This window comes from Pleurodeles waltl, chromosome 4_2 (assembly GCF_031143425.1).
Source record: "Pleurodeles waltl isolate 20211129_DDA chromosome 4_2, aPleWal1.hap1.20221129, whole genome shotgun sequence".
Taxonomy (NCBI): domain Eukaryota; kingdom Metazoa; phylum Chordata; class Amphibia; order Caudata; family Salamandridae; genus Pleurodeles; species Pleurodeles waltl.
In genome coordinates, this window is record NC_090443.1 from 143075461 (window position 1) to 143101819 (window position 26359).

Consider the following 26359-nt stretch of genomic DNA (forward strand, 5'->3'; position numbering starts at 1 on the left):
ATGTTAGTTCAAAGCCGATCCACAACTGTCGACGCTATATCAACAATAGCCTTATGATAAAGCACTTTATACGTATTATCTGAAGAACAATCTGCAGCTGACATGATATCCTCTAGTCGAGAACCAGCCCCAAAAGACTTATAAGCTATAGCTCCCGAACTGAATGAGTGCCAAAAATAGCAGTGTCTTTACCAGCTTCCCCCAGTAACCATTTAACCCATCTAGGTAAGGTAGCTGATGACACTGGATTATACGGCTTTTGCAATGAAATCAGCAGCTGACCTCATGCATCTGTTCAGCGCTCACACGTACAAATTTCATAAGCTTTTAAACATTGTACAATACATAACTTTTGATTGTGGGGAAAAGAAGGGTAAGAAATACATCTAGATTCAGTTTTTGTACGTCTAGAAACAGTGAATGAGACCCCGGTGGGAGTAAATACTCTACCTGTCAAATCCAATGCTCTCACATCCAACACAAGTCTACATGAAATAAGGCATAAGAGAACCGTTAGCTTAGCAGATTACTGCTTAGGAGACAGATCCTCATTACATGGGAAGAATCTGATAAATCGCAGGGCGACATCTACATCCCATAGGACAGAATACCGGGTTTGAGGTGTTCTGATCACCCGAATACCCAAAGGATCATAGAGATCAAAGGATGCTCCCTGACCGGTCAACCTTCCAAGTGCTTATGACTTGCTGAAATAGCCGATCTGAAATTGTTAATGGTTATGTAAGCAAGACCCCGAGTAGCTAATTCAGAGAGAAAATTTGCAATCATGGTAATTTGGGACCCAAAGGGATCAATACTCGGCTCACTGCACCAACCCACCCATCGGTTCCATGAGGCTTCATAATATTTATGGGTGGAGGGAGCACAGGACTGGGAAAGGAAGAACATAGCTTCTCCTGAAGCGCTTGGCATTTGCCAACGTCGCCTGAAAGTCTCCATGCCATGCGGGTTAACTGACCCTGTACTATCAGAGGATGGGACAAGGCCCAACGGGTCCAAGAGCAACGAAGGGAACAATGGAATTAGAAATGGAGGGGCACATGATAGGGACATCGCTACTGGAAACCAAGCCTGAGCTTTCCAGAAAGGTGTCACTAAAATTATCTCTGCCAGCTGTCGCTTGACTTGCGCAAGGACTCTTTGAATCATTGAAAATGAAGGGAAAGCATAAAGGTGACCCTGGGACCAGTCCTGAAGGAAAGCATTCAAGCTCATCGCTAATGGATCTGGCCTCCAGCTGAAGAACTCTGGAAGTTGGGATTTGAGTAGGGATGCAAAGAGGTCTATCAAACACAAACCGCATCTTCCCATCAGGTTCTGAAATACCGATTGGAAACTTCACCAATCTCTGCCGTCCCTCAGAAAACGTGAGTTCCAGTTCCCTACCATATTGGAGCGACCCGGAATGTACTCTGCTACCACATGAATTTGGTGTTGGGGACAAAAGTGCCAAAGTTATTTGGCAATCTCTGCCAGAATGCAAGACCTGGTCCACCCAGGTGCTTTATATACCTCACTGCTGAAATTTTGTCCATCCACAACAGAATACTGCTGCTGGCCTTGATGGAAAAGAGAGAGCGAACCGCGAAAGCTCCCTCTAGTAACTCCACACAACTGAAGGTTCAATTCCTCCGAGGACCACCGCCCTCCCGTCTCCACAGTGCCACAACAAGCTCCCCATCCCAACTGACTGGCATCTGATGCTATCACTATCTCCGGTGAGGATGCAAAAACGGCCCTGCCGTCCCACCCTTCCATGTGGTCCAGCAACCACTCAATCTCCGTCCTGGCTTCTTCTGATAACAGGATCTGTTCTGTGTAAGCCAGACCTCTGCGGAGATGCATGATCTTCAGACGTTGAAGAGCTCGATGGTGCAACGGGCCAGGGAAGATCCCCTGAATTGAAGAGGCAAGGAGCCCTACCAGGCGGACTAAAGTCCGTAATTACATAGTTGGAGAGGCAAGGGCTCTCCGTAACTCTCTTGATTGAGGTTCGTTTCGACAGCTGGAACCTGAGTTGCGCCTGCACAGAATCCACATGAAAGCCTAACGCTTCTATACATTGAGAGGGGGACGTTACTGACTTTTTGCTGTTGATCAAGAAACCCTGATCTTTAAGGAGCTGAATCGCCCAGGCCAGATGACTCAAAGCTAAATCTTTGGATTGGGCAATGATTAAAATATCGTCAAGATAAATAATGAGGCAAACGCCTCGTTCTCGAAGGAATTGCGCTACAGGACGTAACAGCTTGGTGAAACACCAAGGGTCCGAAAACAGACCAAAAGGGAGTACCTTGAATTCATACCATTGGTGTCTCCAAACAAACTGAAGAAAATGTTGGTGCATACAAAAAAGTGGCACCGTTAAATATGCGTCCTTGAGATCTAAGCGCACAAACCAGTCTCCATCTTGCAAGAGGTCTCTTAATAAGTGGATACCCTCCATTTTGAAATGACAAACTATCCAGGAATTGAATTCTTTTAAGTTTAACAACAGACAAAAACCTCCTCCTTTCTTATGCAACAAAAATATAGTGCAGACAAAGCCCGTCAGCTGGGGCCCTGATCTGACTACTGCTTGCTCAGAAGTGCCTTGATCTCTGCATCTAGAAAAGTGCTCTTTTTTTGGATAAAAAAGGAGGAGAGGTAGAGGAGGCCGACCTTGAGAAGGAGTGGAATAAAATTCTATCTGTAACCCGGAGCGGTTTGTAGAATCCAAGGGTCTTGAGTTATGTGTGTCCAAGCCTGAACATGACTCTCCAATAACCCCTCCCCCAAAGGATCACCTCTGCAAAGGGAATAATCCTCACCTGAACCAGAGGGGGTCTGAGCTGCGCTCAGCACCCTTTCTTCTATAAACCACGACCTCTTCTGGCCCTGGATGGATAGAATCCTGAGGAGGGTTGACAGTAGCCTCGACCTCTAGGGACGTAATTGGGGGAGGTCTGTTGAAACCTCAGCCTGACGCCCGACCCCGATAACGTCCCGCCCTGGTAAAAAGGCCCCCACTGAACATTCTTTTCATTGATGTTTGCACTTCATCTAGCGCTGAGAAAGTGGAGACATATTTACTCAGGTCCTTCACAAACATGTCTCCAAATAGGAGCCCATCAGCCAGAGATCCTGGTTCTGTGGGAGCGAGTTCTGCTAGTTTGGGACCAATGCGCATTAGAAACAACTTCCGCCGCTCTGTGGACATAGCAGTTAGCGTTTCCCAGCAGACAAATGGCTCTTTGAGCCCACTTCAAGACGGCCTCCGGATCCAAGGGGGTACAAGTCTCTTTAGCTTGGACCGCTAATTCCAGAATCTTGGTAATAGGGCCCGACAGATAAAGCATTTTATCCTGGCAACTCTTCCGGGCGGATCCAGCCCCTTCCTAGGGTCTTTCGTAAACTTCTTCAAGAAGGTAGCCATACCAGGGTCCAGTTCAGGGGTATTAGCCACTCTTCAAAGTAGCGAGAGACGGGGACATTCGAAGCGCAGCGTACTGCATACGTCTTTGTCGAAACACTTGCGCAATCTGTCTTGCGCATAGTGTGCCACCTCAACACATGGCACCCATTCCGTAGATCTTAGGTGAATAATGCTCTCAGGGTCAAACAGTAAATTTCTCTGCGTCACCGCCTCCTCCGTGACGTGATGAGATTTACGCTTACGTTTTCCCAGTTGTTTAGGTTCTGATAGCTCTGGATCAGAATCAGACTGGGAATTAGATGAATGAGACTATTCCGTACGGAGGCGTGGCGGAGGTGGAAAAACCTCAGTACCTGACCCTAGCCCAGGTCCATATTTGTGATCCTTGAGAACAGCTGTTGCCATTTGCATAAGTATTTCTGCTGAGTATAATGATCCTAAAAGCGCTCTAGGGGTCATGCCCCTATCATCGGACTGATTTTCTCTAGCCAGTGACCCAGAGGATGGGGGTCCCATCAATTCTCTCTGCCCAAATCTAACTAAAGGCAGTGTAAAAGGTTTAAAGGCTTTAATCAGGGCTTGAGTCACCAAATCCTGTACATGAAGGCCTAAGGCCTGTACCAATCTCTCCTCTATCTGATCTTGGAAGGACCCTTCAGCCTCTTCCTGGTAATATTCATCCTCTTCAGTAAAGTATGCCATGATTAGAGGTACAGAAGGAGTTCAAGGGTGGAGGAAACCACTAGAGGCAAAAATAGGACCCGTAAATAACTTTCAAAACGTGACAAACTCACCCTGCACGGACCGGAGCGTTAGGAGACACACTCTGATTGCACGGCAGTTACCACTGTTGTTCAATCTGAAAGGGTTGAAAAACAACAATGGCAGAAGCAGCATAACGGGTGCCCAAATATACGGGGAAAACCTGTCAATCAAGCGCTGCTCAGCCCCGCTCCACGGGCCAATTAGTAACAAACCAATAATTAACATTAGTAAGGGAAAAGACTTAGCTTCGGCTGCACAGCAGCAAAGAAAGAGGACGGACTTTGGTGGTAGTGACTCTTATACAGGACAGCAAGCCTGGGATTGGATAGGCTGGACTACAGGTGCTATTGAGAAATGTAGTTTTTCTGTTTACTGTAAGTTTATTGGCTGCTGTTAATTATTCAGTAAAGAAAGAGAAGCATAATCCGGAGCCTCCGGTCCTGACATAGAAATTTGATTATGTTCAATGTAAGCTAAAACATAACAGTGACATCGTTGTGAAGCCATCTTAGATTTGCAAATCAGAGAATGCAGTTGGAAACACTTTGTTGGTCTACAATGGGAGACAAATGAAAAATGAGAAAGTAAGAAAAACTAAACTGAAAATATATAAGTATAAAATGGAATAAGGAAAAGAAAGAAACATGCCCAGCCAGATAGTCCGTAGCCAGAAACCAGCTCTACAAACACGATGAGAAAACATTCTCACAACAATACAACATACCTTTCCATGAACTCTATGAATAAACAGGTCCCAAACAGAAGTTTAAATGTATTATTCACAAACAAGCCAGCAACCATCCATTAAAAGCACTATGTAAAAAATGGGATCCTAACAGTAATCAAAAACTACATATCATATCCTCGCATAGCACAATAATAAAAAGAGAAGCAACGCGTTTACACCAGCATCTACCAACTGTGCAGTGGCCAAAGGACGAGTTCATCACTTCACATCGTTCCCAGGTGAAGATAGCACAAGAGGTGATACGCCATGGTCAACATTATAGCGCAAACAGTTCTTCCACCATAGTTATTGCAAGTGCATCCAGGACCAAATAAAGTTCCCCAAATCCTTGTCAATGTTCATCAACATGCAAAAAGCATAATGGTTTGCCTCATAAAATGTGTGGACCTTATGTCGGCCAGTATCAAATGTTCATTTAGTTCTACAAATGAAATGCTCAAGTATAAACATTTCAATAGAACTTCAATAGTCCAAGCTGAGACAGGTAACAGAGTACAATGTCACAAAAGGGGCTCAATAAATCAAAACAATCATAAAATGTTTTCTGTTCTTACTAGTAGAAGTAGTACAAAAACTTTATTCGACTTTTAGCAAGTCATAAAAGTATCAAGTAAAACACGTCTACATATAATAACACAATAAATAAGTGTAAAAGATATAAATATAGATGACAAGAATAAAAATACGTATAAGTCAATTTTCCATTCACATATGGCAATATGGCCTCATTTAAATTTACACCAATGCCCCCATAGACCTTCTTGCAGCTAGTACCGAGCATAAAAAATTTGCCAAGGTTCCACACATTTCAATAGAGGTTAAAACCTGTATGCTGATATACGCACTACGGGACTGACGTAAGCTAAGCGATCTTAAAAGAGGAACTAAGAGGGTCTTTCTCTGTTTTGTATAAAATTTGCAGAACAAAACCACATGAATCGTATAGACTGTGATGACGTTGCGTCACAAGGACATGCCCTTAAGACTGGACTCCAATCGTTCATAGTTGGGAAGGTTACTAAACAGTAGAAGGTATCTAACCGTAGTCTTGTGAGAACAAAGCGGTTCCGAGGATTTACCACGTTTGCCAAATAGGGCTGCATACCCTCCACGGACAGAATTAATTGGTTAGACATTACACTGGGGTTTTTTGATTCCGCTTCCCATCGACGTTCTTCAAGATACTTCAATGTTAAAACCCTCAATTCCTTCCTAGTGGTGTATTCCAATGTGTCCGGATTTGTGTAGTAATCTTTCCTACCCATGTCTTCGAAAAAGGTATTGATATATCTCAGCCAGGGGACTCTTAACGAATATGTTAGAGAAATACAATCAAATAAAATGGTTTTGTTTAATCCAGTGTGTTCAGAGGTCCAAACTTTGTGCCATAATAGCAGTGGCTGTATCCTTATCAGATCAGATAAAAACGAGACCCCTAACCCTGCATGGATTATATACGATGATGTACCATTTGGTACCAATAACAGGTGTCTAAGGAAATCATTTTCCACCTTCTGGATTGGCTTACAATTGATATATCCCCAAATACCTGATCCATACATCGCGGACGGAATACACTTAGCTTTATAAATTTTTACCATGTTCGGCGGGGTAATCCCTCCTAGCTTTTTTGAGAAGATTTTTAGCGCCACCGTTGTCTTAATAATCTGGTCCTTTTTTGTTTACATACAGTGTGCCCAGGAACCCTTTTTATCAAACATTATGCCCAAGTATGAAAATGTTCAAGCTATATCGACCTTCCCCCCGTGGGTAGTAATGTTTTTAATCTTGCCCTGTTTCCTACCACAATTCATTATGAACGTTTTGGAGTGATTGACGGAGAGGCCCAAGTCTGTCATAAATATTATGCAGGCAGTTAAAAGTTTTTGAAGGGCTAATGGTGTCCTGGCCATAAGAACTGCATCATCTGCGTAGAGTAATACCGGAACGGCACGATTGCCTATTTGAGGAAGATCTTTACATCTAGTTGTCAGTTCGAAATCTAAATTGTTTATGTGTAGTGCAAACAAAAGCAGGGCGAGTACGCAACCTTGGCGAACTCCTCTATATATGCTAAAAGGCCTAGTGCATTCCCCTCTTGTCCCATATCTTACTCTTGCTTTGCACCCTGTATAGAGGTCCCGTATGAACTGAATTATTGATAAATCTACCCCCATTCTACTTAGAATATCCCATAACTTCTCATGTAGTACGCAATCAAAGGCTGAAGATAAATCTATAAAAGCCAAATACAAATTACTCTATCTGGTCCTTGTGTACTTTCCAATTATGATGCTTAAGTTCAAACCCTGCTCCACCGTTCCTATTCCTGTACGGAAGCCATATTGTACTGGAGGCAAAATACCTTTTTCATCTGCCCATGTTTGTAATCTATTCAGGATAATTCTCCCTGCTATTTTAGCTGATGTGTCAAGTAGAGAGATTGGCTTGTAGCAAACCGGGTTCAGCCAGTCGCCTTTTTTGTATATAGGGACGTTAATAGAGTCTCGCCATGATGATGGAAGGCTCTGTATGCAGAATGCCCTCAGTGTCTGAGTCAATAGGGGGCCCCATAGCTGCGTATTAGACTTATATAAATCTATTGGGACACAGCCAGGACCCGGCGCCTTCCCTGCTTTACTTAAATTTATGGCTTCCACTACTTCCTCTAAACTGAACTTAGGTATTACGATTGGGCGTGGGCTTTCCTGGACAACTAAGTCTTTTAAAAATTCTGGAGACTCTCGATCGTTGGGGTGAGAATACATTTTTGAAAAATGTGCAATCCAATCCTCTTCGGAAATTGCGATTTCCATCCTAGGAGTGTGTCTGCCCCCCAGCATTGGAGTGTTTATTGTTTTCCAGAAAAGAATATTGTCCTTCATTCGGCTGGCTTCATGTAAGGTTTCCCACAATTTTTCTTTCAAGATAGATTTCCTTTTTTTTATGGCTATTTTGTATTCCTGTCTGTACGTGCGTATTTCAGTCTGGCACCTTATTGGGGCACTTAGAGACTTTTTTAATCTCTTGTGTGCTTTTGTGCAGTCATGGTCAAACCAGCCCATTTCCCTTCTCTGTCCTACCTTTCCCGTTCTAATTGTGAGAGCTTCTTTCACATGTTGCGTAATCTGCAAGAAGGCGCTTAGACACTTTCCTTGATCAATATTCTTGCTAAGGCAATCTATAAAGCCTTGTTTATGGTCACATATTAGCTGCTTAAGGAAGGTCTGTGGATCTGTTTGGGCCCATCGCAATGTGTATCCGTTGTGTGAGGCTAATTCGATATCATTTACCACTGTGACCATATCGAGTTCGATCGTTATGGGGTGGATTAGGGAAAGGTTCATACTCTGAGGGAAGTGATCGCTTATCGCAATGTCAAATAACGTATAGTTAGTAAGGTAATGTGCAAAATGGGTTGAAATTAACACATAATCAATCACTGTATCTGCACCCCTTCCATTAAAGGTTGGTTTAAACTGAAATGGTTCCGAAAAAAGTTTGTTTGCAAACGACAGATTATACTTTTGGATTATTAGGTTCATTGCATCTCCTTGGGTGCTATGAGTAAAATGGGGCCTTAAGCCAGTGTTTTCAGTGTCCCAGCCACATACCTTCTCCGAAGGTTCTTTACAAGGCTGGACATTAAAATCTCCGCCCCATATAATGAGGGTCTCACGCCTGTTATTTGCCCATATTTTCTATAAGTCCTCACCCATCTCCGTTAGAATATTGGAAACTTCCCCTGGTGGGGCATTATTATAAAAGTTAATGATCACTGGCTGGGTCTTCTGATCCAAATTACTTTCTATCATTTGATAATACGGTCTCATGGCTTTCATCTTTATATTCCGTAACCATACTTTTTGGAAATATATGTGCATAAGCCTCCTTTTGGCCTACCGTGATTAGTCTGCACAGCTGGAGTGTGGAAAGTCTTATAGCCGTTTATATGAACAGGATCCAATAGCCAAGTCTCCTGGAGACATAGGCTTTAGAAATCTTCTATAAAGTTCGCCCAGAGTGGGTTATTGATCTTATTAGTTAGGCCTGCCACATTCCAATAAAGTAGGGTTATTTCGAGTTTCTGATGGTTTTGGCAGTGCGCATTATTTATAATTATGGGGGGTATGTCACCATCTATTGGGTGGGTTACTGTTGGGAGGGGGTCTCTCTGGTTTATCTGGGTTCCTGCTAAGTTCCTTTCAAATTCCACATCAGCGGGTATATCTTTCTTAGTTGTGAGAGACCCTTCTGTATTCAATTCTGGGACCAATTCGTAGGGTAAGTCTTTCTTATTAATGCTGAGTCAATCTATATCTTCTAAAGTTGTAAGAGGATGGAATCTATTGAAAAAGGGGGATGGGATCTGGTCTGTTTATGGGTATTTTACTTGTTGATTGTGAGATCTCAGCGTAGTGCCGCCCCAGTCTCTGATAAAAGAATCCCAGGGGTAGTAGGGAAATTACTTCGGGGGAGACTTGCCTGGGTCCTAGTTTGCGGATAATTCTATTCACCAGGTCAGGAGATGTAAATGAAAGGACCACACAGTCTCCCTCCAGTACCTTCCTACTACTTCCTACCCACTTGACTCTTCTGATCATTTTAATATCATCAAAGAGGGCCCCCACTGTTCCGGGGCCCAGACGGGTACCTATCCAATTTAGTGCCTTGTTCCTCCGTGCCGTCCACGATTCCTGCTGTTGATCTTCCCCAGGGGGGACATTGGCCAAAACCACTACATATGGGGTGGCCTCCGGAGGAAGGTATAAAAAGTCACTTGGGATGTATTTAGGCTTCGAGGGTCTTATACCACTGGGATGACTCCGTCCTGAATCTAACTGGGGGTGATCTATCCTAGTTGTGGATGAAAAATGATTTGTTATATTTGCTGAATTTGGCGGAATATAACTAGTGTTAGATACTGTTGGGAGTGGTTGTGACTTGGTCAAAGGTTTGAAGGTTGGGTATGATTGCCTAATGTTTAATGCTATTGATGGTGATGATGGTTGTGATTTCCTCTGGGGCTTTGGGTTCAAATATAAATCATCTGTCCTATCTTTCGTGGCAGGTTGAATATTAATCTCATGATTTAAAATCACTGATGATGTACTAGAGGCTTTCATGTAAGTCCTTAGGTTGTAAGGATTTTATGATTCCTAATCCTACTTCGAGATAAGATTCTACTATTTTTAAGCGCTCTGACAAAGAATCCAATGAAGCCCCAATTGATGATTTCAAGGTTTTTACTAAATCATAGAGATTTGTAAGAAGGGTTCGGGTTGGATCTGCTGAGTTACTTGGAATTTTCCTTCGGGCGGTTTCTTTGGTAGCAATTGGCCTGGGATGATTACTGAGTCTTTCTTTGACAATTGTTTGGGACCATTAGTTGCCATTCCTTCCACTGACTTCTTTGAGCGTTTGGCTCCCGGGGAAAGGTCATCCGAGGTGTAGATCAAAATAATTCGGATTTAAATACATCCATTTATGTGCCTTTCTTCTATATTTGCAGGCCCACAATTACTATGATTAACATCATCTAATATCCCAATATAATTCGGAGATTGAGAAGTATGTTCTTTAGGAGTCAGCAATTGTCCCTCTGCGTTAGCAATCTGTTTGTCTATCATCCCGATCGCTACTGAGATGTATTTTAATATGGATGTACTATCTTTTAAATTTGCGGGGTGATTCAGTGTTGAATGTTTTCTTTTGCCCATATCTTATACTCTAACAGGCTTATTCCAAAAAGAAAAAAAGCTGAGTGGGTGAATACGAATTGATTTAACTTGCCAACCAGCCCTCAGTTACACATTACCCCCAATAATCTTACTAAAATTTAAAATAAACCATTCACAATCCCACTACAAGTGTAAAAAAACAAATTAACAACATATCAATTTGGCACTCTCCATGTACTCATATCAGTGTATACATTATATACACCATACAATAATTCAGACAGTTATGAAAACCGTTAGATGACAAAACTGATTCAAAGCAGTTTTATCCTCAAATTCATATACCAGCAGAGGTCACAGATGAATACCCAAAACACATGGTCCGAGTAAGGTAGGCACAAGTGCATAGCCACCAGAGGGACTCAGTCAGTCTGCATGAAACCGCCAGATACACTTAAACTACACACAGTCCCCAAGGACCCAGTCAGTCTGCAAGAAACCGCCAAATACACGTAAACTACACACAGTCCCCAAGCACATGAACCGACAGTCTAACTAGTCTTACCCCCCAACTATTCTAGACATACAAAACGTATCCCAGTTCAAATCAGTCAATTCAGCAATAACATGCACTTACCCGTGTTTTGCAGTGTAAGCACCCAACGTCAAACAGAGCAGCAATCAAACAAGTCCACAGTCCTATCTTGATTTTTATACCTGCTGTATACTTCCACTTGCGTGTAAAACTAGACCACTACATTTAATGAAGGACACATGCCCACCATATTTAAAGTTGCATGAAAATGTGAGTTACGACTTGATTGAGCAATTGAGGAAAATCAGTCTTGATATCCACTGGTAACACAACCGTCATCCCAACGTGTACCCTACAACACCAACGGTGCTCTTAACCAGCACAGCCCAAACCTCGGACACACACAAAACAAAGGAGGATAATTTCTTCAAGTGAGTGTCCCACTGATATTAAAGCATAGTAATGGCGCCAAAGAAGAATTAAACAAAATAATAAAACCTATTCCTAGAAGCGACTAGACAGTGGAAAGAAAATCCCTGTTCATCAATGTTCATAATATGGACACCATCTTGAGAGCGAGTAGCCTGCAACTGAAATAATAGGATGGTACAAACGTCGAAAGCAAAGACTGCGGTCTCAGTTGCATCAAACCCGCAATAAAAATAGGTTCACAGACTAATGCCACCATGGCTATAAATAACCCGCATCAAGGACAAGGTTCAGAGACAATGTAGTCCTAATAATGTTACAAACACTGGAAAACCCCTCTTCGTCACTGTTCATAATACGACGCCATCTTTGTACAGAGTAGCTTACGACTGACATAAAGGTCAATAATAGTATGTTCTAATCAATGATAGGAACATCGGCAACAAAGGCTGCCATCTTAGTTGTACACAACTCACGATGGAAATAGGTTCTAAAACTAATTCTGACTTAGCTATAGGTAACCCTTGACAAGAACAAGGTTCAGAGACAATGTAGTCCAAATAATGGAACAAACATTGGTACCAGCAGCTGCCATCTCAATAGTACATAACCCACACCAGGAATGGGGTATCAGGAATAATGTGACCTAAACAACTGTTAAGTCCCTTGTCCACAGCTCTTAACTTGGATATCGATTTAGCTCGCAGCTGTCCTAGATGTAACATTCTATCACCACCCCTCTGGTGGTGTTAGATCTATTCCATGGAAGTTAAAATTTGCTTTACTCACACTCTAAGGACCACCATGTGTAAACAAACGATAAGTAGCATCACAATTAAGGTAAGTCCTACTATGCTCTTGTATATGAAATCTTCAGGAACAAATATTTAACAGAAAGGCCAGACAAGCATTTATGATATACATTTATCACTCTATTTTCATACGCTTTCCAATAGAATATCGATCAATTTAAGGTCATGTTTAGTATTATTGCAACAAAAAACAAAAAAAGGGGGGGGAACTGAAAGAAAGTAAAATAAACTATGTGTAAAATTAATTCAATAACATCAATGGTTTGTATTTACATAATTAAACAAAAATAAATGTATTTAATTTTGAATTCTCTTTAGAGTAATAATTGCTGCATTTAAATTTATTATAGCGACTTTAATTTTAGTTCACACAATTTAAACTGTTTAAAAGTAAATCAACAGGTTAGCATTAGAACTGGTATTGCAATAAAGTTACTTGTATTTCCATTTTAGCACATTTCTATCTATTAAAACTAGGATCAGGGATTGCATTCATTTACAATATTTTTAAACAAATTAATTTCATTTAAATTTAGGGTTGGTTTAGGCGTACTAGTATGTTATGTGTCCTGGCAAAGGGTATACAATATATCAATGGGGATGGGGCACTTTTGGAATCTAAGAGTAAAGAAGGATATGCCTCCTGTCCCCCAGCAATGTCTAGAGTAAAGCCAGCTACCCTGTCCTCATCACTACACATAATTGTATAACCATAACATGAAGCAGGAGGAGGAAGCTAAAGCTGTGGTTAACATAAACACCCTCTTTCATTTCGCAAGTGCTTTGACTTCTGGCAGGGCAGAGATATCAAGGTTTGAGGACCAATGCTCCTCAGCATGCTGAAAATCCACTCATTTGATCTCACCTAGCTTACAGTGGCCTTAAAATTACTTAGAAATAAATACATGTAATTTAAATATAACTGGTGTAAGAGAAAGACTAATATTAAAAGCAAGTTAAGTCATTACATGTACATTAAAACTAAGGAAACAGCATTATTGTATCGTTTGGGGTGAAGTACAAGTAGAAGCAGAACACAGTAAAGTCAATTTCAACGTTAGGAGCGAAATAAAAGATAGAGAGAACAGAAGGAAAAACAATAACAGTATGGGACCATAAAAGTGATTGAAGCAAAACCTATAACTAAAATCTAGTGGGGTCTACAGTGATACCAGACAGACAGTATTCACAGAAATGAAGGTAACTGCAAGCAATCACATCCCATGAAGGTTACTGAAGGCAAAAATCAGACACAGATTTTTAAAAAGAACTGCTGGACACGGAGGCAAGTGGAATAACAAAGAGCTGTTGAGCCTTCTAAGCTGCAGAAAAGAGCCAGATTGTGTCTAAGGTCTAGAGGCTTATCTGCCAAAGGTCCAATCTATTTATGACAGATGAGTGAATGATCAGGAAGTTAAAATGGTGTGCTCCACTGACACTTAAGCAAAGAGTTTTCAACTTCTTTCTGAGGATCAGGTTGGTAGGACCCAAAGGAGGAGTGTGCACTGTATTGTAATTTGCATTTACTGCAAAGATATACATGTAGGACAATGGGCTATCCTGATCAGTCCTGGGTTTGACAATTAAGGGCATACTGTAGACTTTGTGTCAAGCACCCAAAAACAGGGTATATAAATGATGAGCAAATCATCATTATGTAAACCAATTCCTAACTTGATAGGTGAGCAGTACTGCTATAGGGACTCGCTGGAGGTTGTAGTAAATCTCACAGAACCAAAACAAGAAACGTATGGGGGTAACATATACATGTCTAAGATTTCAGGGTCTCAAAGGATTCTAACTTGGCCAAAACAATGGTGCATCAATTGTACGTGCCATTGATTTTTCTTCCTTACTTGAAAGTGAAGTAAAATAAAAAAAATCCTTACTAACTGATAGAAACAGATACATAATTCTAAAATCAAGATTAAGATTAAAGAAGTGTCCAGCAAATTAACCAGTCATGCTGGTTATGGTTCAACTTCATAAAAAAAATTACTAATGTATATTATGAAGGAGGAAGAGTGAGTCCATGCATCATGGGATTACATGCACGGTGAACCTCATGTAATTATATAGGGGGGGACAAGCACATATGTATTGTTCATCTGAGAGAACACAGGTTAATTAGATCAGGGTATGAAATCTAATTAAATATATATTTGTCCATGGGACAGGTTGCTTCATAAATATTCTTGTCCTGTGAAAAAATCTACTTGTCCCTCAGATGCCATGCAGTGCGGTGACAAATTATGGCAGCAATCTCATTATATAAAAACTCAGATAGTAGCCTCTCTGAATATGCCAAGGCTAATTCTGAAGTAGGGCTTTAATACAAGCAACTTCCTCATTTTGCCACCTTTCTACAGATCTACAAACTTGGGCTGGAGGTAGCGGTTAGCAATAGTTTCAAGGTTGGAATGCCCTTTTGATTTTGTGCAAACCTACTAACTTGAAGGTGGGAAATGTACTCCTGACAAGGGTAGAAGTAAAACTTCTTCCATGGTGGGAAAAAAGTGATTAGAGGGAAAGTGAACATATAAATGCTCAATAGATTTTCACATGAGTAAATCGACACATGTATATTTGCTTGTGCTTAAACCCAGTTCACAAATACATTCTAGAAATATGATTTCCTGGTCTACTTCTGTAAATTCTTGTGAGTGCATGAAATAAATTAATCTGTACTAATGAAAGACATACACAATGGGTACACATTTATGACTTTAAGGATTGGGCACCTAATTAGGCCTGGCATTAATCACGACGTTTTTATTAAAATTCTATCTCTGTCGATCCATCAGTTGGCTGGCTTCACTGTGAGTGATAGTAATCTGCTCATACACAAGAAGCATATCAGCACACAAAGTAATTTTTATCAAGACTAGTAACTACTGTGTTAATGTGTGCTTTTTGGGAGCCAAAAATAGTTTTGATTTTTGCCAATGTTTGATACAATGGTGAGGGCATGGCAGCTTCCACAACAAAGTGTTACAAATGCCATATCAAAACAAGACACGCATTTGACAAAACCAAAAAACTGACCACCAATGTCAGACCTATTGGCTTTGTCAATTATAGTTTGTTTTGATGTTTCCCATAATCTTGTTGAAACTGGTTATTAAATGATGCTTTAAAGAAATTGTACCTAAAATGTCACTGTAGCAGGGGTGTGGAATTTATTAAAATATCTACTTGTCCAAGGGACAGGTTGCTTCTCAAATCTACTTGTCCTGTAAAAAGATCTACTTGTCCCTTTGGTACCATGTAGTGTGGCAACAAATTATGGCAGCAATTAATAGCCTCTCTGATTATGCCAGGGCTACTACCATAGTAGGGCTTGAATACTTGGAGTTTCAATCCCTACTGTAGCAATTTCCTTATTTTGCCACCTTTCTGCAGATCTGCATACTGGGGCTGGAGGAAGCAGTAAGCAATAGTTCCAGGGCTGGAATGCCTTTGAGTCTGCAAACCTACTAACCTGCATGTTATAAAGATTTTTACCAGCTTCTCTCTAATATTTTCCCATAATAAGAAAGGTTGGACATTTACTCCTGACAATGGCAGAATTAGAACTTCTTCCAGGGTTGGGAAGAAAGTGGCTGGAGGGAAAATGAACTTGCAAATGCTCAATAGATTTTCACATGAGCAAATCTACACATCGTATTTACCCACGCTAAAATACAGTTCACAAATATTTTATAGGGGTACGACATATACCATGGGTGCACTTTTGTGACTTTCTTTAAGAATTTGGGGCCACAAGTAGGTAGGTTCAGATTTGTGACCTGCAAATTGCGAGTCGCAAATCCGAATGTAGGATGGTGTCCTTGACACCATCTGTGATTCGCAAGGGCTTCGCAAATGCCCACATCATGAATAATCATGAGGTGGGTCGCAATTTGCGACCCCCTCACGAATGGTGGCCTGCTGGAGACAGCAGACCACCATGTCTGTGACTGCTTTTCAATAAAGCAGTTTTTTTTGTAATGCAGCCCGTTTTCCTTAAAGGAAAACGAGATGCATAACAAGAACGAAAAATGAAACGTTTTCGTTTCATTTTTTCAGAGAAAGTAGTGGTCCACAGGACCACTGCTTGCTCTGAAAAAATGTTTACAGTGACATTCACAATGGGAAAGGGGTCCCATGGGGATCCCTTCCCTTTTGCGAAAGTGTTAGCACCCATTTGAAATGGGTGCAAACTGCGATTGGTTTGCGCCCGCGTTCGCGGTCACAAAACAAACCTACATTGCACTGCGAGTTGCAATTAGGAAGGGAACACCCCTTACTAATTGCGAGTCGCAAACCCGTTTTGTGATTCGGTAACCAGGTTACTGAATCGCAAAACTGGGTTTGTGCATTGCAGTGTGCTTTTTGCACGTCGCAAACAGCGAAAGTCGCTGTTTGCGACATGCAAAAAGCTACCTACGTGTGGGTCTTGGTCCCTAATTAGGTCTGGTGTTAACAAAGACATTTTGTTTTTATTAAACTTCTATTTCTCTCTCTTTCGGCTGGCTTTACTGTGAGTGATCGCATTCTGCTCTTCCACAAGGAGCATATTGCCACACAAAGTAGTTTTGTTCAGTGTCAGGAACTACAGTGGCAATCAGTGACGTAACGAAACTGGAGGGTGCCCCTTTGCAAAGAACATGGAGGAGCCCCCTCTCCAGACTCACTCAGGGCAGGTGCTGTGCTGACGGGCCCCCTGGAGGGCGGCTGCGGGGCCTTTGTTATGCCGCTGGTGGCAACGTGTGCTTTAAGAGTTCAAAAACTTTTTGGGGGGGTTTTGCCAATGTTTGTTACAATGTTGAGGGCCTGGTAGCTCCCACAACAATAAAGTGTTACAAAAGCCATGTCAAAACAAGACACGCATTGATGAAACTAAAAGACTTATAAAAATATGTCAGATTAGTTGACTTTGTCAGTGTTTGTTTATTTTCATGCTTCCCATAATCGTGTTGAAAATGGTTACACTGATTTTCCATTAGAAATATTTTTGGGAAATACTAGCATGCATCAACACATTTTACTAAATGACACTTCATTTGCATATAATCAGAGAGCATTCTGGGAGCATTATACTTAGCCTCTTAGCCTAAACTTTTCAAACATGTGTGTACACGGTTTTTTTTTTTGTACTGGAACCAACGTCAGTAGTGAAGTGTGACCTTAAAACATTTATTTACAGCACGCACCCTAATAATGAAGGCTTTCAAATAATGAACCATAAATACAAGTTCGAACAGCATTATCTTTTGGAAACACATTACCTCAACTGCAGAGAGTTCAACTCTCTGTAAACAGACAGCCAAAGAGTTTGTGCTGCAGGGGGTTGGACCTACTTGTCCCAAGGACAAAGTAAACATAAAAACTTGTTGCCCTTGACCCCAAACAAGATGTCCCGGGCGTCGGGCGATAGGAATTCCACATCCCTGCTGTAGATTAGCAAAACGTTTTTGACTAGTTGCTTTTTTGTGAACATTTTATTTTGAAAGCAAAAAACGACCAATCTTGCTTTCAAACTTCTGCAGATATTTGCATTTAATCAGAAAGCATCCGGGATCATTATACGTAGCCTCATAATGTTAAACTTTGCGAACGTGTTTACACATTTTTTAGGTCACGCGCGCTGACCTAATGTGATCTATCTGTGGGCTTTTAACCAAGCCCACCACATGACTATCACTCATTCATTCATTCATGGGCATGCCTTTCAAAAATCCTTTGTTATCACTGTTATGTGCTTTATGCTTGTCACCCCTTTGGGGCAGTTTTGTTACTGCCTGGGACACCAACCCTGTTAAATGGATAACTGCACATTTGCTGATACGTCTGACTGCGAGCAAACTTCCTTTTCCTTTTGTTTCTCTCCTTCGCGCTCATGCTGGATGTGGCGCTTTGAATCAGCTTGCTTATGTCAACTTGTTTTACTTTTCATTTTCAATTTATGTGGCAAGAAAAGTCCAGTTAGGAATTTCCAACACTAATAGCTCTAACTCGAGCATACAAGAGACCTATTGCATTGCAAATGCTTGTTTTTACTGGAACCACAGTCAGTAGTGCAGTCCGAGCTAACATTTATTTAGAGTGCTCATCCTCATAAGAAAGGCTTTCCATTATTACAACTTTGAACAGCAGTAACATATGAATATAAGTATTACCTTAGCTGCAGACATTTCTCTTCCTTGCTCCATAATGTGATACTACAAACTGGCAGTTAAACGGTTTGCGCTGCAAGGGGTTGGACCTATTTGTCCCAAGGAAAAAGTAAACACGAAATCTTGTAGTCCTTGGCCTCAAACAATATGTCCTTAATGGACATATTTTAATTTTTGTCACTATATATCGGACCAAATGTCCTGTAGGCATCATTGTTTTTTGGGAGGAGGTGGGGTGGGGGGAGAAATCAAAGGCTACTCTAATGAACAGTTCCAGTTGATATCTGGCAATTACAAGCAATACAGCCAGGAACAATAATATGCTGAGCCAGTTTTAACAGGTCAAAAAAGGAATTCTTATCCCCATTTGGGCTGGATGTCGAAGCAGACTTGAACCTGTACCTGATTTTACAGGATGCAGTTCCATCCAGCAAAACCAGGCCTGGTGCTCATGCATCCGGTTATCCTGAGTACATTAACATCAGGCCGGTTGTAACTGGGTAGACTGGTATCCCCGACAGGGAAACCACTCTGTCCAAGTTTTAATGATAGGTACAGAGGAAGGAGTGATAAATAAACTCCTCAAATGATTTTATGGCTGTCAGGAAGTGTTTTTAATAACAAGTTCAGAAACAATCAAAGAAAAACAAGTTAAAAAACAAAACATCTGACACTTCAGAGTAGTGTCCATCTTAACACTTAGAACTGTACTTCTATCTGGGATTAGAAATGAATAAATAAGAATTCAGCTGGTAGGGTGCCATTACCCAACAATGTTTTAAAGCATGAAATCATAACTCCAAATACGACTAACTTTTGAGGCAGTCTCATTTTCCCAGAAAATGAGCAGTTAGAGATGGTCAGGTTTTCAAAACGACATGATTTGTGCATTTATCTCCATTTTGAAAATTCCCTGACTCAGTGCCCGGCCAAGAAAGTCACACTTGCTGTTGAAATTAAAAAAAAGTTGACATATCTATCTGTTCACTTTGACACAGAGATCCCTCGTCCACTGAACGATCTTCACTTAAGTTGTGAGTCATCCTTCCATCATTGCTTGCTGATTCACTAACGAGTACTAAAGAATCAACTAATAAATGAAAAAGAAAAATAACATTCTTTTGATGGACTACAAGGAAAATGTGATCCTTGTTTGTCTATAGAAACATTTTAGAATCGGGCTGCCCAGGTCTCAGAAAGAAGATACCCCAAATTCTAGATACCACATTTGAGAAGGCACATTCTCTCTCATCCTGCGAGTGCTGTGAAGGACTGCCTTCTGAAAGAGGAAACTGCTGACAATAAAGCCAACGTCAGAAGAAAAGTCAAGCTGCAGTGTTTTGATTCTGGCATTCAGTTAAAGTATCCTTTCACACTTTAAATTGCTCAGAGGAAAGGATTTAGTGATCAAAAGTTCACAAACATTTAATCTTTTAAAACTGTAAGTTAGGCTTTTCCAGTGACTCCCCCACCTGCATGATACAGGCTATGTACGGGCTTTTTATGGGCCAACGGTAGCCCCTGTATGCAGAGGGAGCTGAGTTACAGGCCACCAAGAGAGGGAGGTCTTGTCATCCCGAATCTTCAAAGCGAGTATCAGGCAGTACAACTCTGGTTCTTAATTGCGTGGTCTTGGGAGGAATCTAGAAAACACTGGCTGTTTATTAATAGGGCTATAGCGGGCAACAACTTTGGAAAGACCATTTTCTAAATAAAAAATGACCGGCCGAAAGATCTACACCTTTCACCCACTATCAGAGCCTCCCTGGAACTCTGGGACCAGGTGGGCAGGCAGGCCTAACCACATTCCCCTCCCCACTGACACCGATAGTGGGTAGCATGGAGTTTACCCCAGGATTACACTCAAAAGCTTTCCACCATCGACAACAAGCAGGCTGCCGGTCCATATTTTATCTATTTGATAAAGAGAGACCCCACTCATTTAAAAAAAAAAAAAAAAACTCTGAATTGATCACACCCACCCTGAAACTGAGACACTAGCCCTCTCTGAAACGGAGACGACGCTACCTTCAAATTAGACATTAGGTGATGCACCCCAAGGTCAGACCCGGGGCACAACGCTCCCTCACTAGCTTTGAAACGTGGTTGGTCATCAAGACATTTGATAGACGCCTCACCTCTGAACTTAACATCTATCTACGTCTGACTCTCCCGCAGGTCCACTCAGCAAACCAGAAGTGTTGGGAGGCGGAACTCGGCCGTTCACTGACCCAGCAGGATTGGGGGGAAATATACTACTGCGTGCGACATACGGCCTGTACTAACACAGCCAGGATCGAAACGGCTACTAAGGTTGCTACGTATTGATACCTCACGACAGTCCGCCTGCATCAAGGCAACCTTATGTGCAGTCCTGGGTGCTGGTACGGCTGTGGTTTCCAGGGTACCTTACTACATACACTTTGGGAATGCTCAAAACTTACCTCTTACTGGACACAACTGCTGTATGATATAGATAGCCATCTCAATACCCTGCTCCCTCGTTTCCCTACCTACACTCTCTTGGGATAGCCAACTCTCACCTTCCCGTTATAAATCCCGTAGGGAGTGGCATTTCGGGTTGGCCTTGGGAGACCTGACACACAGGGGCACAGGACAGATTCCTACCTACCAGGGTTGGCTTCACCGCCTGTGTTACAAACTAGAAATGGAAAGGTTGACACTTGTCTTTCAAAGGCTCTTCATACTCCGACCTCTGGTGTCCTTTTATCACCTTTCTGCGCTCTGAATTCAGCAAACTCACCTTCCCCAGATATGCCCGCCTTCTTCGGTTAACGGAGCCTTCTACTGATTTTGTGTAGGGGGGCACTAAGTAGGGAGACACAACGTAAGTTACGAGACCATGCTAATCACTACCTGCTTCTGCACTGTAGTTCCCAAGGGGGTGGGGGAGTTTGTGGGAGTTTAATGTTCATTCAGCATCTGCATAATTGATGGCTAGCGATGAGAGCTCATGATACAGCATTGTTTTTTTGTTGTTGCAATCTTAATAAAGATATTTAAACCTAAAACTGCTAATTAACATCAGATCTACATCAGAGTAATATTTCAAAATTACCAGGATAATCAAAACAGAACTTATATTGAAGAAAATATTATTCATGGTTACCGAACACAAACTGAACGAGTTTAATTTAAATTCTACCAAGGTGAAACTAGAAACTGAACCATATGGACACGTGTGATCCTAATATGGATTCTAGTGGGACAATGCCGCAAGGAAGATGTGGTAATATTCTTGGATGATGTTTTCTTTCTCACAGCTAAGATCTATTTTAAATCTTTCAACACTTTTCAAGAAATAAAGGCAGAACACGAGACACAAAGGTTAGCTTACAGATGACCAGGCGACCATTTCACATCCAGCTCAATGTATATTAAATAACAAGCCGCATGAAAATCCAAAATATTGAAGTCAGGCATACAACTAGCCTCGCACTCGTGTACGCAAGTCCTGGTAAGAAGCAAAGCAAATGAAATAACTTTTACACCAGGCTACTCAGATCCTGGTGTTACCAAAACCCACAACACTGTACACGTTGAAGTGAGGTTGGAGTCGAGTCCATGGATTGGAGATATATGTTTGCTCAAGCCATTTGACAGGATTTGCCAACCCAGTCATAACAAAATGTAACCGTTCATAAAGAGGCTCTCTGTCGTGCAGCAGGAGATTTACAGAAACAAACACCGAGAAGCATCTTGGCTCATAACGATTTGGTAAAATAGGAGTACAGAATACAGGCATCCAGGAAAAACTAAACATCTGGGAAGACATGCCCAAAACTGAAGTCCCAGGGGGGTGGGGTCTAATATCAGTCAGACAGTTAGCAAGGAATACCTGAAGAGACAGAACATGAGACTCTTCAACAAGAAAAGACTGCCACAGAGAAATGGGCTAAAAAAGTAGAATAAGAGGGCTGTGCCACGAAAGTCAATATTGTGCTCTAGCAAAGTGCATGACAGAGCTACACAAAGGATATGGGTACTGCAAAATCATGGCACGCCTAGTGAATTAACCATTTTTTGTGATTCGTTGACAACTGTTAGACACCCTTATAGAAAACCTATGTTATGCTACAGTTCAGTTATACCTTGATATCAATAAGGTTAAATCGATCAGTACAACAGTCATGGCAGACATGTATTTAAGTAAACCTTTCTGACATTACAAATGTGCACAAAACATTTTTTTTTAGCAATGCTCTCAGGCACATAGCTATAGCCTATGTGTCACATGTATCCCCGTTAGGTAGACACGGGCCTTTCTAAAGAATATCAATACATTTTTGCACTTAAGGCAGTGTGGTTTCTGCCATTAATAAATCCACCCAGCAATAAAACGTTGTAAGCAAACAGTCAAGTTACAACGATTAAAAGTATAGTTTCTACAGCTGAATCGGTTACTATTTAAACTTTACTTCAAACACTGCTTTTTATAGTCATGATCACCAGTAAAAACAAGAACAAATATAAAACAGGTCTCTAAAACTCTTGGACCAGCCATTAGAGGCAACTAGCTAATATGATGGGGTATATTTTGCTTAAACAGACAAATGGGCTCACAAACAAGATTTAAGGAAGCAACCATAAAATATAGGAGGTAGCTTTTCCCTTAATATTCAACAGAAAACGTCCCAAACAGATACACATAAGATTTTACTCGCCAAACCTAGAGTCATGATAAAAATATGAAATCTGCATCACTTCGTATTACAATTTTGGCTCACTATGCTTTTGCCTAGTCGAGATAAACGATACCGGCAAAAAGCAGTGTGAGGGGAGTGCATTTTGTTTATGGAAACCAGTACGACGCAACACTCCTTGATCTATGCCTAGGAGAAATGAAGTGGGTCTTCAAATGTACTAACAATTAAATTTCCCTTTACCATCATGTGGAGGTGAACAAGCATGCGACTGTCACTCGCCCAAACTCAGTGAATGGGTCAAACTTATTTTGAGGAGATTTAGCAGTGCCGCCAACAACTATCCCAATTGCTTATTAAATGCCACACTACTGCATAAGCTGCTCTTTTTGTATTATGTGTTCATTATGTTCCACTGTTCACCGCAGACCGGACCGCAACACACTCCTTTGCCTCAATCAACTTTGAAAAATGATGTTTAGAACTAAGTGAATATAAATACAATCTGCTTTCAGTGTAGAGGTATACTTGAAATAGAAGTACTCTACATAGTTTTCCAGAATCTGACTTGGTAGCTGAAGAATAGACGCTTTGGGCTATTACACCTGATGCAGCGTAGTGTCCAAATAAACCACTTTATATTTATCTGATGCAGAAGTGCACAAAAATCTCCACAATACTCTATCCTGAGAACGGCAGGGAAGCAAATCACCTCTAGTGGGGTGCTCAGAAACATAAATACCCAAGAAAACCAGCATGTTCAAAAGAAGCACTTGCACAATTGCAATTACGTCTACCTGTGGAAGAATGAGGACCGTAATTGAAAACCATGCAAATAAGTCATAACATGCTGCGTCAAGCACCACGGTTAATCGCAACAAAAGCCTGTCGAAGGTAGGCGAGGCAGTTGAAAAGTCAAGCTAAGCCATGGGGCATCATTTGAACAGAGACAGGATTGGAGGGACCCCGTGGGAAAATACATCACAAAGAACAGTAACATAGAAACTAATGCCCATGCTTCAAAGCAGCTTCGCAGTGCAGTAAATACAATGCTTCAGCCAACAACAAAAAAGTTAACAGAGTATAAAATGCAAACGTCACCTAACTCTGGTGCTTCTGCCTTACAGACCTTTCAAACCCGGGGTGGGGGGTTGTTAACAGAGCCTTCACTAGTGAAAAACACGTTTACAAGTTCCTCAATCCTGAAGCACGAGGCAATCAATCAGGCAGAACTTCCACGCAAGAAATAGTATTTGTATTTTTTGTAATCCTAGTATAACCGTTCAAAGTCCTTCAAAAATGTAGGCTGAGTGTCTTCAAAATCTGGAAACGAGCAAATAGTTCCTCAAGCGTGCACACATCACTTAAATAACGAAAAATAATTAGATATCTGAAAGAACCGTAGCACCTCAATCTTTCTCCTTTGTACCGTTGACTAGTACTTACTCATCTTTCTAAATTATAATCTCCTACCATCTTCTTCGCCATACTAACTAATCGTACATCTTACTTACTAAGCAGCTTCATTTGGTCCACTGACCAAGCACTAGCCCAATATGGTCACTCTACTTTGTCCATCAGTTTGACTTGCTAAATGTAACAAAGGGCTAGTGCTAGACTATGCCTGCTGCAAGCACGCCGATCTCTTGCCATCCACACTTCTCAGGGATTCCTTATATAGACACCCGTGATACCAAATGCAGTTATTTGCATTGCTAATCTAAGGTCTCGTGTAAGCCCCCTGCACTGTCTGAATTATCTGCGCACTAGTAATCATGATGGAAGAACAAAACATTCTTCTCAACCTGCTCTCCACCATAAGGGGTAAGATACCTCAGCAATACACCTGAACAGCAAAACCTTGGACCTTGTGTCACACCCGATAAGTTGCCAACCCCTTGTGATACCCCACCGTCCTTGGTCAGTTCTACATCACACACCACACATTTCAATTCTATGTCCACCAATTATATGTTTTCCTCCGATTCCTTTCCACCTTGCACTCCTTCTAGCCCTTGTGCTTATGTTTTTGGGGATCTTTTAGACATCCGCCCACAAAGATTTTTGGGGAAAAGTGCCATGGACAAAGTATGGGTGAATATTAATACTGAGAAAAATAAAAAGGCACAAAACTGTAGAAATAGGGGACAACCCTTTCAATAAGTTGGCACTTTCTCTTGTGCATTTATGTACATCTGTGGTATCTTCTACACCCCCCACTTCTGCAGTAGTAGCAACCTTTGCTGCACTGGCCGTCTTTGTGATACTACCACTTTTCATCACTAGGACCAGCTATCCTCTTCTACCACCAAAAGCTCCTCTTCACCAATCCCTTAGACCTCTTACCCACCCACCAAGGAAGAGTTCCCTGAACAGTACTAGGGTCTGCAAATATGTCAGGCCTTGGCTATCAACACACACTCCTCTGCCCGCCCACATGCAAGAGGTCATAGTCTATTGGACCAGCTGTGCGCCAGTCAGAAAGATAGTTACCAGTGGTTGGCACAAACACCCATTCGTCCGTCCCCTTGTGGGAGGAGCTAAGCCAACCTTTTCAGCGGCAGGGGAGGGGGCATACCCCGGGGGGCCGCACCCTACGCGCCGTGGGATTTCCCGCAGGCACGGTGTGATGGGGGTGGAGTCGCAAAGACTCCGAGCTCCCTCCCTCCTATTTCTACTAACAAACTTGGCACTCACCTCGCGCTTCCAACCCCGGTGAAATCACAGGCCAGTATACGGCACACACACCAGGCATCCGCCGCTGCTTTGCTCTGCTATCGCTTGGCTACGGCTGGGAGCCCCCAGTGAGCCCGCCCCGCACTCTCCGCGACCACGATCAGCGCGAGGGGAGGAGCGAGGGGGGGGGGGCAGAGACGGAGCGAGCGCACGCGCGTAAATGACTGCCTGGCAGCACGCAGACAGCTGATTGTCACAGCTGGGCGGAGCTGGCTATGAAGAGGCGGGCCTAGTGCGGGTGCAGACTGACCGTGGGCGTGGCTTTAACCCCCGCTGACCAGCGACTGGGCGTGGACTTTCAATGTGACTGATGGGAAATGAGGCCTTCCTCTAGGTTACACTGATGGGTGAAATGGGCGGTTCACAGCGGTGACAGGAAGTTGGGCGTGGCCAAC

General features: G+C 42.0%; 1 protein-coding gene across 5 annotated transcripts in view; it reads right to left on the reverse strand.

The window, feature by feature from the left end:
• LOC138292399 (cyclic AMP-dependent transcription factor ATF-7-like) overlaps positions 1-26148 on the reverse strand; it is a 679599-nt gene extending 653451 nt beyond the window's left edge. For 3 of the 5 annotated variants that reach the window (XM_069230981.1, XM_069230980.1, XM_069230979.1), the window contains exon 1: positions 25926-26130. The gene's annotated coding sequence lies outside the window, so the exon portion shown is untranslated. Of the gene's footprint in view, positions 1-25925 lie in introns of all 5 variants that reach the window. The other 2 variants (XM_069230978.1, XM_069230982.1) reach the window with 2 other exon arrangements.
• Positions 26149-26359: the final 211 nt, after the last annotated feature.